The sequence below is a fragment of the Heterodontus francisci genome, chromosome 9 (genome assembly GCF_036365525.1).
Source record: "Heterodontus francisci isolate sHetFra1 chromosome 9, sHetFra1.hap1, whole genome shotgun sequence".
Classification (NCBI taxonomy): Eukaryota; Metazoa; Chordata; class Chondrichthyes; order Heterodontiformes; family Heterodontidae; genus Heterodontus; species Heterodontus francisci.
Window position 1 is genome coordinate 16656938 of NC_090379.1, and position 17448 is coordinate 16674385.

The 17448-nt window shown below is 44.0% G+C and overlaps 1 protein-coding gene across 1 annotated transcript in view; it reads right to left on the reverse strand.

Moving 5' to 3' along the window:
* The window catches only part of LOC137373311 (neurexin-3-like), an 883651-nt gene that overhangs the window by 324056 nt on the left and 542147 nt on the right, over window positions 1-17448 (reverse strand). The window lies entirely within an intron of this gene.

Genomic DNA, 17448 nt, shown 5'->3' on the forward strand with positions numbered 1-17448 from the left:
TTCAAAGATGAGACAACAAAACATCTATAGACAGAGAATATAATGAAAAATAACTGGCATGGATTCCTAAAAAGAAAGTCATGTTCAATTAACCTTAATAGATTCTTTCAGGAAGTAACACAAGAAAACACAAAGCTAATGTAGTGGAGCATTTCCGTTAGCTCCAGCGTGATGTCACCACCAAACACATCTTCCCCTCCCGTCAGCATTCCGAAGGGACCATTCCTTCCACAACGCCCTGGTCCCCTCCTCCATCACCTCCAACATCTCTTCCCTTTCCCACGGCACCTTCACATGCAATCGCAGGAGGTGTAATACCTGCCCTTTTACCTCCCCTCTCCTCACCATCCAAGGCCCCAAACACTGCTTCCAGGTGAAGCAGTTTACTTGTACTTCTTTCAATTTAGTTTACTGTATTCACTGCTCACAGTGCGGTCTCCTCTACATTGGGGAGACCAAATGCAGATTGGGTGACTGCTTTGCAGAACACGCCCACTCGGTCCGCAAGCGTAACCCCAAGCTTCCGGTTGCTTACCATTTTAATTCACCACCTTGTTCCCATGCCCATGTATCTTTCCTTGGCCTGCTGCAGTGTTCCATTGTACATCAACGCAAGCTCGAGGAACAGCAGCTCATTTTCCAATTAGGCACTCTACTCTGGACTCAATATTGGAGTTCAATAATTTCAGACGATGAGCCCCATTATTTTTTGTTTATTTATTATTTTTATTTAATTTTAATTTCTACTTTTTAAAAATTATTTTTATTTATTTATTTTTTCACCATGTGCTAGCATTAAATTTATTTTTCATGTTTTTGCTTTCGTACAGAGCTGTATATTATTCTGCCATTAGCACTCTCTCTGGACTCATGCTTTGCCTTTCATTACAACTATTTAGCACTCCATCTGCATTCTGTCATTTAATTTCTCCCCCCTCCATCCTATTACAGTCCTTCCTTCTTGTTCTTCTTCCCGCTCCCCCGCTTTAATTTGCTCAAAGACTGTTACATTGGGAGGCCGGAGAGAGAGAGACCGAGAGAGAGAGCGCACAGCGGGAGTGGCGTTTTATAAAGCGCACCAAAAGGGACAGAGTCGGAGGCCGGCGACTGACCGAGAGAGAGCGCACAGCTGGAGCGGAGGTTTAAAAAGTGCGCCAAAAGGGACTGAGTTGGAGGCCGGCGACAGACCGACCGAAAGAAAGAAAGGAAGAGAGAGAGAGAGCGAGAGAGCGAGAGAGAGAAAACACAGTGGGAGTGGAACAGGGGGAAAAAAAAAATCGAAAAGTGACATCAGAGTGATGTCACAATCAACAGAGACAGCAGGGACAGAGAGCGCCGCTGGAGGGAGTATATTGGTAAGCTTTCAATTTTAATTAAATATAAAATAAGACTTGATCGATTTATTAACATATAAGTTAAAAACTAAAGTGGATTTTATAACTTATAATACAGTGACAAAGAGACAGAGACCAGTAGGGACTGTATTAGTTCAAATTGGGACAACTTAACACATAAGCTGTATTAAGTATTATGAGGGTTTATCAGTATTTGAAAGATTTACTAATAGTAGCAAGGCTTATTAGTATTGACAAAGCTTTAGTATCATTGCTAAGGTCTATTAGACTCACAGTGTGCAGATTACAAGCTGAGTGTGCAGATTCACGTTTGGTGAGTGTCGAGTTCGGTGAAGGGGGAGGAGGTGCTCCATTTTTCTTTTTTTTTCCACTCTTTTAACCCTCCAATATTTGGTTCTTGCTTTGGTGCAGTTAAAGGAGCTGTTTGGTGAGAACCTGGTAAGCTATTCTGCTTAAATAGTCTGTAAGGTTAAGCTATGGCAGAGCAGCTCTGCGGAGTGAAATATACGGCCTGTGGCATGTGGGAAGTTGTGGGCGCACCATGTGTCCTAGATAAACACATCTGCAGGAAGTGTCACCGGCTGCAGAAGCTTGAACTCTGGGTTTTGGAACTTGAGCGGTGGCTGGAGTCACTGTTGTGCAGCCACGAGGCAGAGGACTACGTGGATAGCACGTTTAGGGAGGGGGGGGGTCACACCATAGGTTAGCAGCATGCAGGCAGATAGGGAATGGGTGACCACCAGGCAGTCTAAGAGAACCAGGCACGTAGTGCAGTAGTCCCCTGATATGATCTCATTCGCTAATCGGTTTTCCAATTTGGATACTGGTGAGGGTGATGGTTCCTCAGAGGAGTGCAGTCAGAGCCAAGTTTGTGGCACCACAGGTGGCTCAGCTGCACAGGGGGTGAGGAAGAGGAGTGGAAGAGAAGTAGTGATAGGGGATTCATTAATTAGAGGAACAGATAGGCATTTCTGCAGCAGTAAACGTGACTCCAGGATGGTGTGTTTCCTCCCTGGTGCCAGGGTCAAGGATGTCACGGAGCAGCTGAGGACATTCTTCTGGGAGAGGGTGAACAGCCAGAGGTCGTGGTCCACATTGGTACCAATGACATAGGTAAGAAAGAGGATGAGGTCCTGAAAGCAGATTTTTAGGGAGTTAGGAAGATTAAAAAGCAGGACCTCAAAAGCAGTAATCTCAGGATTACTCCCAGTCCCACGTGCAAGTGAGCATAGGAATAGGAGAATTGAGCGACTGAACACGTGGCTGGAGAACTGATGTAGGAGGGAAGGCATCAGATTTCTGAGACATTGGGACCGGTTCTGGGGCAGGCGGGACCTGTACAAGGTGGACAGGTTGTATCTTAGCAGGACTGGGATGAATATCCTTGCAGGGAGATTTGCTAGTGCTGTTGGGGAGGGTTTAAACTAAATTGTCAAGGGGATCATAACTGGAGAGGAAGCTCAGATTGGAGGAAAGCAAAACTGGTAACTAGTCAGGGGTGTGGGAACCAGGAGCAGTATTAGAGAGGAATACCAAGGTGCACAGAATACTGGAGGAGATAGAAAGCATGAGAGTAGGGAATAGTAAGTTATTAGGTGGGGTCAGAGTAAGGGAGAAAGTAATAAATTCTGAATCAGGGTTAATGTGCATGTATGTGAATGCACAGAGTGTGGTTAATAAGACTGGTGAGGTACAGGCGTAGATTTCCTTGTGGGAATATGATGTTGTGGCTATAGCAGAGAGCTGGCTCAAAGAAGGGCAGGACTGGGTGTTAAATATTCCTGGATACAAGGTGTCCAGCAAAGATAGGAAAGGGAAAAAAGGGGAAGGGGTGGCAGTATTGATTAAGGAGAGTGTTGCAGTGTTGGAGAAAAAGGATGTCCCAGAGGGGTCAAGGACAGAATTTATTTGACTAGAGCTGAGGAACAAAAAAGGTGCAGTTACATTGCTCGGTGTTGTCTATAGGCCACCAGCTAGTGGGAAGGATGTGGATGAACAAATAAAGAAGGAAATTACAGAGAAGTGCAAAAATTATGTGGGACTTTAATTATCCAAACATAGACTGGGATAGTAGTCGTGTAAAGGGCAGTGAAGGGCAAGAGTTCCTAGAGTGTGTTCAGGAAAGTTTTCTACAACAGTATGTCCAACAAGAAAGGGGACACTGCTAGACCTGGTTCTTGGGAATGAGTTGGGCCAAGTGGATCAAGTATCAGTAGGAGAGCATTTAGGGGATAGTGATCCTTGTATTATAAGCTTTAGGCTGACTATGGAAAAGGACAAGGAACAATCCAGGGCAGGAATAATTAACTGGGAGAAGGTCAACTTCAATGGGGTAAGAATGGAGCTGGGGTGAATAAATCGGAGTCAAAAGCTGACAGGAAAACCGGTAGATGAACAATGGACTACCTTCAAAGAAGAGATAGTTCGGGCACAGTAAAGGTATGTTCCCTTGAAGGGGAAAAGTACAGCAAACAAATCCAGAACTTCCTGGATGACAAAAGAGGTAGAGATTAAGATAAAGAAGAAAAATTGTGCTTCTGACAGATGCCAGATACAAAATACTATTGAGAACCTGGCTGAAAACAGAAGGTCCAAATGGGAAGTGAAAAGCACATAAGAGAAGTAAAGAGAGAGCATGAGAAGAGAGTGGCAGCTAGCACGAAAGGAAATCCCAAAGTTTTCTATAGATATATAAATAGTAAGAGGAGGAGTGGGGCCAATTAGAGACCATAAAGGGGAATTTACACATGGAGGCAGAGGGCATAGCTGAGGTATTAAATGAATACTTTGCATCTGTCTTTACTAAGGAAGAAGATTCAACTCAGGCAATGTTAAAGAGGAGGTAAGTCAGACACTGGAGGGGTTTAAAATTGATAAAGAGGAAGTATTAGATCGGCTGTCTGTACTTAAAGTGGATAAATCACCAGGGCCGGATGAGATGCATCCAAGGATACTGAGGGAAGTGAGGGTGGAAATCACAGAGGCACTGGCTGTAATTTTTAAGTCTTCCTTAGACTCGGGGTGGTACCAGAGGACTGGAGAATTGCAAATGTTATACCCTTGTTCAAAAAGGGTGTAAAGATAAGCCCAGCAACTACAGGCCACTACTTCGGTGGTGGGAAAACTTCTAGAAAAAAATAAATTGGGGCAAAATCAATAGTCACATGGACAAATGTGAGTGAATTTGAGAAAGCCAGCATGGAGTCATAGAGAGATACAGCACTGAAACAGGCCCTTCGGCCCACCGAGTCTGTGCCGACCAACAACCACCCATTTATATTAATCCTACGTTAATTCCATATTCCCTACCACATCCCCACCATTCTCCTACCACCTACCTACATGAGGGGCAATTTACAATGGCCAATTTACCTATCAACCTGCAAGTCTTTGGCTGTGGGAAGAAACCGGAGCACCCAGCAGAAACCCATGCAGTCACAGGGAGAACTTGCAAACTCCACACAGGCAGTACCCAGAACCGAACCCGGGTCGCTGGAGCTGTGAGGCTGCGGTGCTAACCACTGTGCCGGAGTTTTCTGAAGAGGTAACAGAGAGGGTTGATGAGGGCAATTGGAAACATTGCGAACTGTGAGGAGGATAGTGTGTGGAACTTCAAAAGGACATAGACAAGTTGGTGGAATGGGCAGACGGGTGGCAGATGACGTACAATGCAGAAAAATGTGAAGGGATTCATTTTGGTGGGAAGAATATGGGCAGACAATATAAAATAAAGGGTACAATTCTAAAGAGGAGCAGAGGGACCTGAGCATATATGTGTGCATAAGTCATTAAAGGTGGTAAGACTTTATTAGTAGAGGTACAGAGTACAAGAGCAAGGAAGTTATGTTGAACTTGTATAAGACATCAACCAGTTCAGCCTCAGCTGGAGTATTGTATCCAATTCTGGGTGCCACACTTGAGGAAAGACGTGAGGGCATTGGAGAGAGTGCAGAAAAGATTCACGAGAATGGTTCCATGGATGAGGAACTTCAGTATGAAGATAGACCGAAGAAGTTAGGACTGTTTTACTTGGAGAAGAGAAGGCTGAGAGGTGATTTGATAGAGATATTCAAAATCATGAGGGGTCTGGACAGAGTAGATATAGAGAAACGGTTCCCACTCGTGAAAGGATCGAGAATGAGAGGGCACAGATTTGAAGTATTTGGTAAAAGAAGCAAAAGTGGCATGAAAAACTTATTCACACAACGATTTGTTAAGGTCTGGAATGCACTGCCTGAGAAAGTGGTGGAGGCAGGTTCAATTGAAGCATTCTAAAGGGAATTAGACAGTTATGTGAAAAGGATGAATGTGCAGGGTTATGGGGAGAAGGCGGGGGAATGGGACTGAGGGAATTGCTCTTTGAGAGAGCCAGTGTGGACATGATGAGCCGAATGACCTCCTTCTGTGCTGTAACAATTCTGTGATTTCTAACTTTTGCCAGTTCTGAAGAAGGGTCACAGGCCTGAAACGTTAACTCTGTTTCTCCCTACACAGATGCTGCCAAACCTGCTGAGTATTTCTGTTCTCATTTCAGAGTTCCAACATATGCAGTATTTTGCTCTTATATTAATGTAGTGGATGTAATGTACATGGACTTTCAGAAGGCAAAGATTAAGGCAGGTGAAGTCAGGGGTTAGGAAGCAGAATGGATTAAAAGATAGCTACAAAACACAAACCAAAGGGTAGGTGTTGAAGGAATTTTCTTGGACTGGCAGAAAATTGGAAGTGATATATATCTCATGTCTAAATGATTTGGGCTCAGGAATTTGAGTTGAAATTTGCAGATGACAACACATGGGCAGGGGTGAGGGAGGGTTAAGGGACGGTGCATGAGGTATGAGCTAATAATGTGAAGGACGGCACGTTAGGCTTGTAGAGTGGGTGGATAAATGGCAAATGGAAGTCAATGTTGTGTGAGGTGCTTCAGTTTTATAGGAGGAGTAAGGCTCTCTGAAGGTGTTATGAACACTAGATGTTGTAGCATGATTATGCTTTTAAAAACTGTGATTTTTAATGTAGTGTGAGGAGGATTTGGAAGAGACATGTGATCTCACACCAACTCTACTCGAGACAAGACAGAGATCCTGGTTACAATGTGAACAAGGAACCCAGATCAAAGACCCAAAGACCAGCAGTGGCAGCCTCAGTAGAGAGAGAGAGAAAACATCTGCGCTCAGAAAACTGATAAACAAAAGGCTGCTAAGACTTGAACCCTGTTCGAAAGCTGAGGTTTGCAAAGGAAAAAGACCAATAGAGTCACCAGAGATCATTTTATTCACAGAAGTTCAGGTCGATCGGAAGAAATGAGCAAAGAGGTCATTGACTTTGAGAAGGACTGGGAGATCCAACCCATTGCAACTGGGAAGAGTTTGGGACTTTTAACTGCAAAGCTATTAATGTAGTGGATGTAGTATACATGGACTTTCAGAAGGCAAAGATCAAGGCAGGTGAAGTCAGGGGTTAGGAAGAATGGATTAAAAGATAGCTACAAAATCCAAACCAGAGCTGTTGAGGGAAGTTTCTTGGACTGGCAGAAAATGGGAAGTAATATATATCTTATACAGAAATGATTTAATGAGGACACAGTGCAATGTTTATATATGGTGTGGGTTTTCAATTGTTTTAAATAAGTAGAAGGAAAATACTTTTCACTGTAATTTAATGTATTAGCTATTGACAAAATACTGTTTAGAAATGTTGATTTTTAGTTCAGTTGTTATAGTAAAAGTCTTAAAATGTGACATCTTGTTGTGTACTTGGAGGCGGGTCATCCAGCCTCAGAGGGGCAGAAGCTACAAATGCAGGCAATTAACTGCCTGAGCCACGCAAAACGCTGTTGTGGCTTCCAGGGCCAGTGGAGGCAGTTCTGATGAAAGGTCACAGACCTGAAAGGTTAACTCTGTTTCCCTCTGCACAGATGCTACCAGACCTATTGAGTATTTCCAAAATTTTTTGTTTTTATTTCACACTTCCAGCATCTGCAGTATTTTGCTTTTGTGTTAGGACATATTCTGCATTAGCGGGCTTGGCTCTTTATCTAATTTCTCAATAATATTTAGTTTTTCTAAAAAAAAACTGCCATTACTGTCCCCCAACAATGATAGGGCTCAGAATAAATTATTTTTACTCACAAGAACTTAGTAGAATCACATATCTTCTAGATGGAATATATGGTCGGAATTTTAGGCCCCTCCTCCCCGGGAGCAGGCTGAGAGGTCGGGGTGGGGGGGGTGGTGTAGAATTGGTTTGCATGGCGGGAGGAGGGTGGGTGCCGTGCCCGTCGCCTTCCTACTGGTATTTCACCAGCGGTCGGGGAAGTGGTAGGCACCCTGCCCGCTTTTAGGCCAATTAATGCCCTTAAGTGGCCAATCAATGGGGAGGCTGCCCAGTAATTCCTGGTGGCCTCCTTGCAGGCTGCGGGAGGACCCTCCTGATCAGGTACCTGCAATGAGAAGCTTTTTTTTAATGTTGTCTGATGCAACATCAATGAGATGTGTGGAGCTCAGGTTATTTGAAGATCTCAAAACAGGTTTATTAAACAGCTAACTATTAGATACAGCACAGAGCTATCAACAGAATTTGTCTCTTGGTGTTACAGTAGCAAAGAGAGATGGGCACGTAGTCACATGACTATGTCCTGGTACTTGGGTCATTAGCATACTAAGACTTAAAGGTGCATTAATCTTAAAGGCAATCACACAACAGTACTCTGTGCCCCATGGAAGGCCCCTGCTAGAACATCCTCCGCCCTCTAACATGACCCCACTCCCCTGCCGTAGATTAGCTGATTTGCCTCAGCGAGCCCCAACCCCACTTACCTGTTCCGAGGCTGGGGTGCATGGTGGCTTTGTCATTGGGTGCAGTCCCATCAGTGGCCACCGCTCCCAGTGGAGCTGCTGGGACTGAAGAGCTGATGACCCTCTGATTGGCTGGCAGCTCTTGGAGGTGGGACATCCTGCCTCAGAGGGGGAGAAGCCACGACTGCAGGTAATGAACTGCCTCAGCCACGCAAGATGTGGTGGTGGCTTCCAGGGCCGGCATAGGCGGACTTGCCCCCGGCTTTCCAGCTTGTGAAATTCTGGCCTTTTTTTTTTTAAATAGGGTAGAAGGCAAATATATTGATGTGCATCTATATATTCAGCAACACAGATAATCACACACAATTATTGCATAGTCGAAAAGACCAGTTTATGAAGACATTCAAACACGTGAAAGCTGGATCCTAGAAATTATAAACACCATACTTCATATTATATACTTCATACCTATTGCCTTTAATGGTGTTATATCCCAACTGGATTTTGTTTTTAGTAACATTTGGAATTCCCCAGCTACATTTTCCCCTAGGTGGGGAATTCAAAATAAAATGAAACACACTAATTTCAAAGAGAGGGGAATGTGAAATTTTATAAGAAACTTATATTGAATGTATTTTTGTTCATACATACATTTTTCATAAACTCCATGGCAGTAAAATCTTTTAAAATCCAGTTGGACCATTGATTTCAAACAGATTTTTTGACTGTCTGGTGATTTCCATTGAACTCCTTCTGTTTGGTACAGCCAGATTCATTGTTCTCATCAATCTCAACATTCAGTTTCACAAAACACCACCCACTGTTCCTCCAAATTTTTGGCCTTCGCTTTCTCAGTGCTCCCCCAAATCATCTTTCTTCTCCTTTCCTGAAGGAATGATTTCTCATCTGGAGCTCACCCGAGGGGTCATTCTGGGCAGCAAGTATTTGCGGTCTAGTCAACCAGTTCCAATTCTGACCTCAATGGACAGCTGCACATGGAATTACTGGATAGCAATCGGATGAATACACACGAGCTGATTATTTCTCCTCCCAAGACAATTACAGTGCATGTCTATTTAGAAATCTGTTTTTCCAAATCTTTATTAGGAACAGAGCAACAGTAATAGGCCATTCAGCTCTGTGGGCATGTTCCAGCATTCAATTACATCATAAATGATCTGTACCTCCACTCCCTTTACTCATCTTGGTTCCAAATTTCTTAATAGCTTTACCTTTCAAAAATCCATCAATCACAGTCTTGAAAGCATCCATTGAACCCAAGCATCAACAGCTTTTTCAGGGACAAAGTTCCAGATTTGCACTATCCTTTATGTGAAGAAGTGCTTCCTGACATCACCCTGAATGGCCTCGTTCTAATTTTACAGTTTTGCCTCCATGCTCTGGGCTGCTCCACCCCAGGAAATAACAGCTCAATTAGATCACTTCTTAATCTTCTTTATTCAAATGAATACAAGCTTAGACTATCCCATCCTCCCTCTTTCACTTGCTTAGAACCTTTACATTTCTAACATTTGCCAGTTCTGATGAAAGGTCATTGACCTGAAATGCCAACTCTGTTTCTCTCTCCACAGATGCTGCCTGACCTGCTGAGTATTTACAGCATGTTCTGTTTTTATTTCAGATTTCCAGCATCCACAGTATTTTGCTTTGTCTTTGCAACCTTTAGCTGTAGTATCATTCTGCTGAATCTATCCTGCAACCCCTCCAAAGTCAATATATCCTTCCTGAGGTATAGTGTCCAGAACTGACCGCGGGACTCCGAATGGGGCTCAAAGCAGAGATTTATGCAACTGTAGTATAACGTCCACTGCTTTATATTCCATTGCCTTTCCATTTTTTCTTTTCCCAATTACAAGTGGGCACTAAGATAGGTCTGCCTATTATAAAACACTTCCCCTGTGGTCCTCTCATGGCAAAGTTCACTTGGGCGCATATATACTGCTCAATGAAGCAATAAAACACTGCTTCTCAAACAATTCCTTACACAGAAAAGTTTTCGGAACGCGTTCAGAAGGGAAAGTAAACAGGTTTCATGGAGCTGATGCTGCATACTTCCGAAAGGTCAGTTACAGAGTGACAGAGAGCCAAGAGCAGAGAACGGTGTCAGAACACAAGGGGCTGGATTTTAAGAGCCCTTCACCGATCTCGGCAGCGAGCTCAAAATGCGCACCCGCGATCTTAAGCGCAGCGGCTCATTTAAATAGCGGAGACGGCCTGCACCCCACCCCCATATCACGTGAAAGGGGTGGGCTATCCGTCACCGGCAATGACGTCAGCAGCCTACATACATTTTTAAAGAGAGTTCCCCCAAAACTAAATAAATAAATTTCTTATACCCATTTCCCACCCCTCCAATAACAATTACAATAACTATTTGCCCTTTCCCCCCACAAAAAACACTCACCTTTTCCATCTGACCTTCCCCTCGCAAACTGCACAAAGTTTACTGTTCAAGTCTTCCCACCATCCCCTACACCCATTACGTGTATTTGACCCCGTTTTCCAACCACCCCCCCACCCCCGCCTCACTGATAAACTTACCTCTTCCCCCCTCCCCACCACTGTGGCACCTCGTTTCCCCGGACAGGGATCTGAAAGTGCAAATGTGCCAGCTGCTGTGCCGAAGACCCTGGCCAGCCTTCAAGATCGCAGATAAGTGTATTTAAATTTATTAATTTTATTGATTTGCATATTTAAATTGTGGTCCCGTCGCCCAGCGGCCGGTTATGGGGGTGGGGGGGGGGTGGTGATGGTGGTGCGCCACAGCCGGAAGAAACAGGCCCTGCTGGCGTTGAGGTCTGTGGCGGGCCTCATTCGGAGCCAACTTCAGGCCCCCCTGCCACAGATCACAACGTCAAAGACTTGTTAAAATCCAGCCCAAGTTGTACACTTGCATAAATTCATCCCCTACCTGTCCCCAAAACACAGGAATATTTTCACAACTGATGGCAGGTTAGGCTGCCAGTACGTGTTTACATTCCCAAAAGCAAACACAACCTGTGCTGACCTCTGCTCATCCGTCCTTCACAAACTCAAAAACCCTGTGATCCATATTCTTTCTCTCCCTCAACAAAGTCCCCACCCTTGCCAAGCTTCGATAGCTCCCAATTTTCTTGCATAACATTAGAGACACAGATAAAGGGCAGAGCGTTTAATGTCGGCAGGCCTGTAAAACAGGTTATATGAGATTAGCCGCCTGTTACATGCCATGTTGAACATCATTGGGAGGAAGCACTGAGGGCACAGAATGTACTCTGAGTGGGGGACTTCATTGTCCATCACCAAGAGTGGCTCAGTAGCACCATTACTGACCGAGCTGGCAGAGTCCTAAAGGACATAGCTGCTAGACTGGGTCTGCGGCAGGTGGTGAGAGAACCAACAAGAGGGAAAAATATTCTTGACCTCATCTTCACCAAATCTGCCTGCCACAGATGTATCTGTCTATGATAGTATTGGTAGGAGTGACCACCGCACAGTCCTTGAGGAGACTAAGTCCCGTCTTCACATTGAGGATACTCTCCATTGTGTTGTGTGGCATTACTACCGTGCTAAATGGGATAGATTTCGAACAAATCTAGCAATGCAAAACTGGGCATCCATGAGGTGCTGTGGGCCATCAGTAGCAGCAGAATTATTCTCAACCACAATTTGTAACCTCATGGCCCGGCATATCCCCCACTCTACCGTTACCATCAAGCCAGGGGATCAACTCTGGTTCAATGAAGCATGCAGGAGGTTATGCCAGGAGCCACACCAGGCATACGTCAAATTGAGGTGACAACCAGGTGAAGCTACAACCCAGGACTATTTATATACCAAACTGCGTAAGCAGCATGCGATAGAGCTAAGTGATCCCATAACCAATGGGTCAGATCTAGGCTCTGCAGTTCTGCCACATTCAATTGTGAATGGTAGTGCAAAATTAAACAACTAACAGCAGCAGGAAGCTCCATAAATATCCCCATCCTCAATGATGGGGGAGCCCAGCACATCAGTGCAAAAGGTAAGGCTGAAGTATTTGCAACAATCTTCAGCCAGAAGTGCCGAGTTGATGATCCATCTCAGCCTCTTCCTGAAGTTCCCAGCATCACAGATGCCAAACTTCAGCCAATTCAATTCACTCCGCGTGATATCAAGAAACGGCTGAAGGCACTGGATACTGCAAAGACTATGGGCCCTGACAACATTCCGGCAATAGTACTGAAGACCTGTGCTCCAGAACTTGCCGCGTCCCTAACCAAGCTGTTCCAGTACAGCTACAACACTGGCATGTACCCGGAAAATTGTGGAAAATCTGGAAAATTGTTCAGGTATGTCCTGTACATAAAAAGTAGGACAAATCCAACACGGCCAATTACTAGCCTATCAGACTACTCTCAATCAGTAAAGTGATGGCAGGTGTCGTTGATGAAGCGGCACTTGCTGAGCAATAACCTGCTCATGACGCTCAGTTTGGGTTCCGTCAAGGCCATTCAGCTCCTGACCTCATTACAGCCTTGGTTCAAACATGAACAAAAGAGCTGAATTCAAGAGGTGAGGTGAGAGTGACTGCTCTTGACATCAAGGCAGCATTTGACTGAATATGGCATCAAGGTGCCCTAGTAAAACTGGAGTCAATGGGAATCAGGGGGAAATCCCTCTGCTGGTTGGAAGTGTACCTAAAGCAAAGGAAGATGTTTGTGGTTATTGGAGGTCAATCATCTCGGCTCCAGGACATCACTGCAGGAGTTTCCCAGGTTAGTATCCTAGGCCCAACTATCTTCAGCTGCTTCATCAGTGACCTTGATCAATCCTAAGGTCAGAAGTGGGGATGTTCGCTGATGATTGCACAATGTTCAGCACCATTCGTGACTCCTCACATGCTGAAGCAGTTGTGTAGAAATGCAGCAAGACCTGGGCAATATCAAGGCTTGGGCTCATATGTGGCAAGTAACCTTCGCACCACACAAGTGCCAGGCAATGACCATCTCCAACAAGAGAGAATTGAATCATCTCCCCTTGACATTCAATGGCATTACCATCACTGAATCCCCCATTAGAAAAATCCTCGAGGTTACCATTGACCAGAAACTGAACTGGAGTTGCCATATAAATGCTGTGGCTACAAGAGCAGGTCAGAGGCTAGGAATTCTGCGGCGAGTAACTCACCTCCTGACGCCCCAAAGTCTGTCCACCATCTACAAGGCACAAGTCAGGAGTGTGATGGAATACTCTCCATTTGCCTGGATGGGTGCAGCTCCAACAACACTCAAGAAGCTCAACACCATCCAGGACAAAGCAGTCCGCTTGATTGGCACCCCGTCCACCACCTTCAACATACCCCCCCTCCACCACCGACGCACAGTGGCGGCAGTGTGCATCATCTACAAGATGCACTGCAGCAACGCACCAAGGCTCCTTAGACAGCCCTTCTAAACCCGCGAACTCTACCACCTAGAAGGACAAGGACACGAGATGAATGGGAACACCACCACCGGCAAGTTCCCCTCCAAGCCACGCACCATCCTGACTTGGAACGATATCACCGTTCCTTCATTGTTGCTGGGTCAAAATCCTGAAACTCCCTTCCTAACAGCACTGTAGGTGCACCTACCCCACATGGACTGCAGTGGTTCAAGAAGGCAGCTCACCACCACCATCTCAAGGGCAATTTAGGGATGGGCAATAAATGCTGGCCTAGCCAGCGACATCCACATCCCAGGAACAAAACAAAAATGCCCGATTTTCCTTTGTGTATGTAGTGGGTGGTTGAACAATATCATCTGTTTTACACTCTTGTCAACACTGAACATTGTCCTTGAACTGATGTATCTTCTTTTTGTTTCTTCCCTTTCTGCCTGCGGCCTTGATACTTTAACTTTCCGCTTTTCTATCCCATATTGAGTTTAAAAGCCCTTATCTTTTTTCTGCTGCTTCCCTCTACCCACTGTTTACTTCGCAGGTTTTTAAAAATTCATTCATGGGATGTGGGCATTGGTGGCTAGGACAGCATTTATTGCCCGTCCCTATTTGCCCTTGAGAAGGTGGTGGTGAGCCGCCTTCTTGAACCGCTTGAGTCCAGTAGAAACAATTTTTCAAAAATGGCCAGTTCTGAAGAAGGGTCACTGACCTGAAACTTTAACTCTCCTTCTCTCTCCACAGATGCTGCCAGACCTGCTGAGTATTTCCAGCATTTCTTGTTTTTATTTCAGATTTCCAGCATCCGCAGTATTTTGCTTTTATTCAAAAATGGCTACCTGTTGACTCATAACTAGCTTTAAACATGAGCTTTATAGCCAATTGAAAACCCAGATTCTGAATGTAACCAAATTGTAAGCCCAAGCAGATCAAATTGTGACATGTAAAAGTTTATCGAGACCCAGGCAGCAGAGTTACCCATTAATGGCACCCCAACAGCACTTAGATGAGTGAACAAACGTACAGTGCTTTAAGGGTTAAGGTAGAGAGTTCTTGTAACTACTGTTGCAAACTTTACCCAAAGAAGAAACTCTCTAACCACACCCCAGTTCCCTTCCTATATACATGACAAATAATAGTCTGCAATCATTGTCATGTGGAGTCTTTCTAAAGAGAAGTGTCATCTCGTCTGAATATTTAGTGCATTGATTACCCCATGTACTTCACTCAATACCTGCTGGGGGGAACAGAAATGATATTCCTAATGCAACTGCTGATTTATATAAGGAGAAGTGATGTGGGTGGCTGTGTTCTTCCACTTTAGCTGACGTACACCTGGTGAGCAGATGATAGTTAGACAGCAGATCAAAGATACACAGTGGGAAATAATAAAATACTCTGTTTATTACAAAGGAGAGGCAAGTTCTAATAATTCATGACAAAGTCATAAGGGAGCTGTGGAACTCTTCAGAAGAGGAATAAATTGAAACTTTTTTTTTTGCATTTCCTTGAAACAATACGTATGGGAATACATTTGGTTGTTGGGGGCACTTCAGGAAAAGGCCCCATGACAGGCTTAGACTCAAGTATTCATTTAACAAGTTTACCGCTAATGGCAACTTGTTATTTTGTATAAAGAAAAAGTTTTCAATTTAATCCCAAGTTTTAAACATAGCATGAAGTGGCTGGTCCCCTGTTGATCTATTTGGTGTTTAGGCACAAAGACATGTGTTTCATTGCTAAGCCTCAACACTAAAAGCAATGAATGGTAGCAGTAGATGCTGGGCCTGAATGATGGAATATGATGTTCATCAGAGGCTTCAATGCGATGGGGTAATTGGAGCCAAGGGGGATATTGGAGTCCATTCTGGTAAATCTTAAAAACAGTGTGCATTTGTCAGACAAATCCTCAAGTGTTAGTTTATTGTAGGGTGACATTGTTCAGTATTTACTTAAAATTAATGAACATTTCTAATTTAACACTCACAGAGCTTACCAATGTTTGGATGGGACCTTTAATATTCATTTATTATTCATTTATTAAATGGCCAAGTTTCATAATTCAGGATGACACCAAGATTGAAAACAGCAGAAAAGAGGATAAAATGCATCAAAACAACACCAAGATTGGACTTTGTAAATCTGTGCAGCAGGGATTCCTAATTAAATTCAGATAAGGTCCAGTTACCTCATTCATCGATCTCACTGAGATCTGGATGGGACTCAAATTAAATTCTATCGTGTCAATGAAGTCTGCCTCTCTATTATACTTCATCTGTCTCCAGTACACTCCACAATCCTTCCTTCTATTTCACACCCCTCCCTAGGTACTGAGGTCAATTGGAGTGATAATATTGCAGTTGAGGTTTCAAAGAATATTGATTTGACAGAAAATTATTAGCATTATCGCTTGGAGCCTCCTGCCATCTCTCTGGAAGGTTTTACACAAGTTTGTTAAGAACCTGCAATTCTAATCTGCTTTTGGTAACTTCAACTCATTTTAATCGAAACTCATTAGCCATCAAATCAGCCATGATCTTATTGAATGGCAGAGCAGGCTCAAAGGGCCAAATAGCCTACTCCTGCACCAGTTTCTTATTTCCTGGGTTCATCTTTTCAAGAACTAAAAGCCTTTTTGAACAGTATGTTAATTAGTGCCTTTTTAAAAAACTTTTCCCTTCAAGGGTTGCACAGTGGTTAGCACATTGATAGGTAAATTGGCCATTGTAAATTGCCCCGAGTGTAGGTAGGTGGTAGGAGAATTGAAGGAAGGTGGGGATGTGGTAGGAGATATGGGGTTAATGTAGGATCAGTATAAATGGGTGGTTGATGGTCGGCACAGACTCGGTGGGCCGAAGGGCCTGTTTCAGTGCTGTATGACTCTAAGATCGCCCTAATGCACCCCCATGTTAACTCTACAATTGTCACCAGCCTTACATCCTCTCACAGTGCTTCACAAACCACAGCCATCTGTATATCAGCCCCCAGCATCCATTCCACCATTGGTTGGACAGGTGTCGGCCTCCTTGGCCCTATTATCAGGAACTACCTCCTTAAAGCTCTCCCTTCTCTACTTCTCTCTGAAGAGTGGTTTGAATGTGGAACTCGCCACCACAAGCAGTAGTTCAGGCAAATACAATAGATGCATTCAAGGGGAAGCTAGATAAACACGTAAGGGAGAAAGGAATAGAGGGACAGAGTTAGATAAAGAGAGGTGGGAAGAGGCTCATGTGGAGCATATACATTGGCATAGGCCACTTGTGCCAAATGGCTTGCTTCTGTGCTGCATACTCAATGCCATTCTATTTAATTCTCAATATGATGCATTAATAATAGACAGAGAACATACAGTGCAGAAAAAGGGCAGTCAGTCCAACTGATCTATGCTGGTGTTTATAATCCACATGAGTCTTCCCCTATTCCATCTGCTTCATGTCAGCCTTTCAGCATATCTTTCTATTCCCTTTTCTCTCACTTACTTGTCTAATTTTCTTTTGACAGCATCTAAACTATTGCCTGAACCTGGTAGTGAGTTCCACATTCTAACCACTCGCTGAGTAAAAGACATTTCTCCTTATGTCCCTATTGAATTTATTAGTAACTATCTTGAATTTATGGCTGCTAGTTCTGGATTTTCCCATTAGGGGAAATATTCTCTCCACATCTACCTTGTCATAATTTTAAAATTCTCTATCAGGTCACCTCTGAGTCTTCTCTTTTCTGTACATCCAAACTATTCAATCTTTCCTGATAGCTGTATCTCTCAGTCTTGGTACCATTCATAGAAATCTTTTTTGCACTTTCTCCAGTGCCTCTATGTCCTTTCGATCATACGGAGACCAGAACTGTGCACAGTTCTCTAAATGCAGGCTGACCAG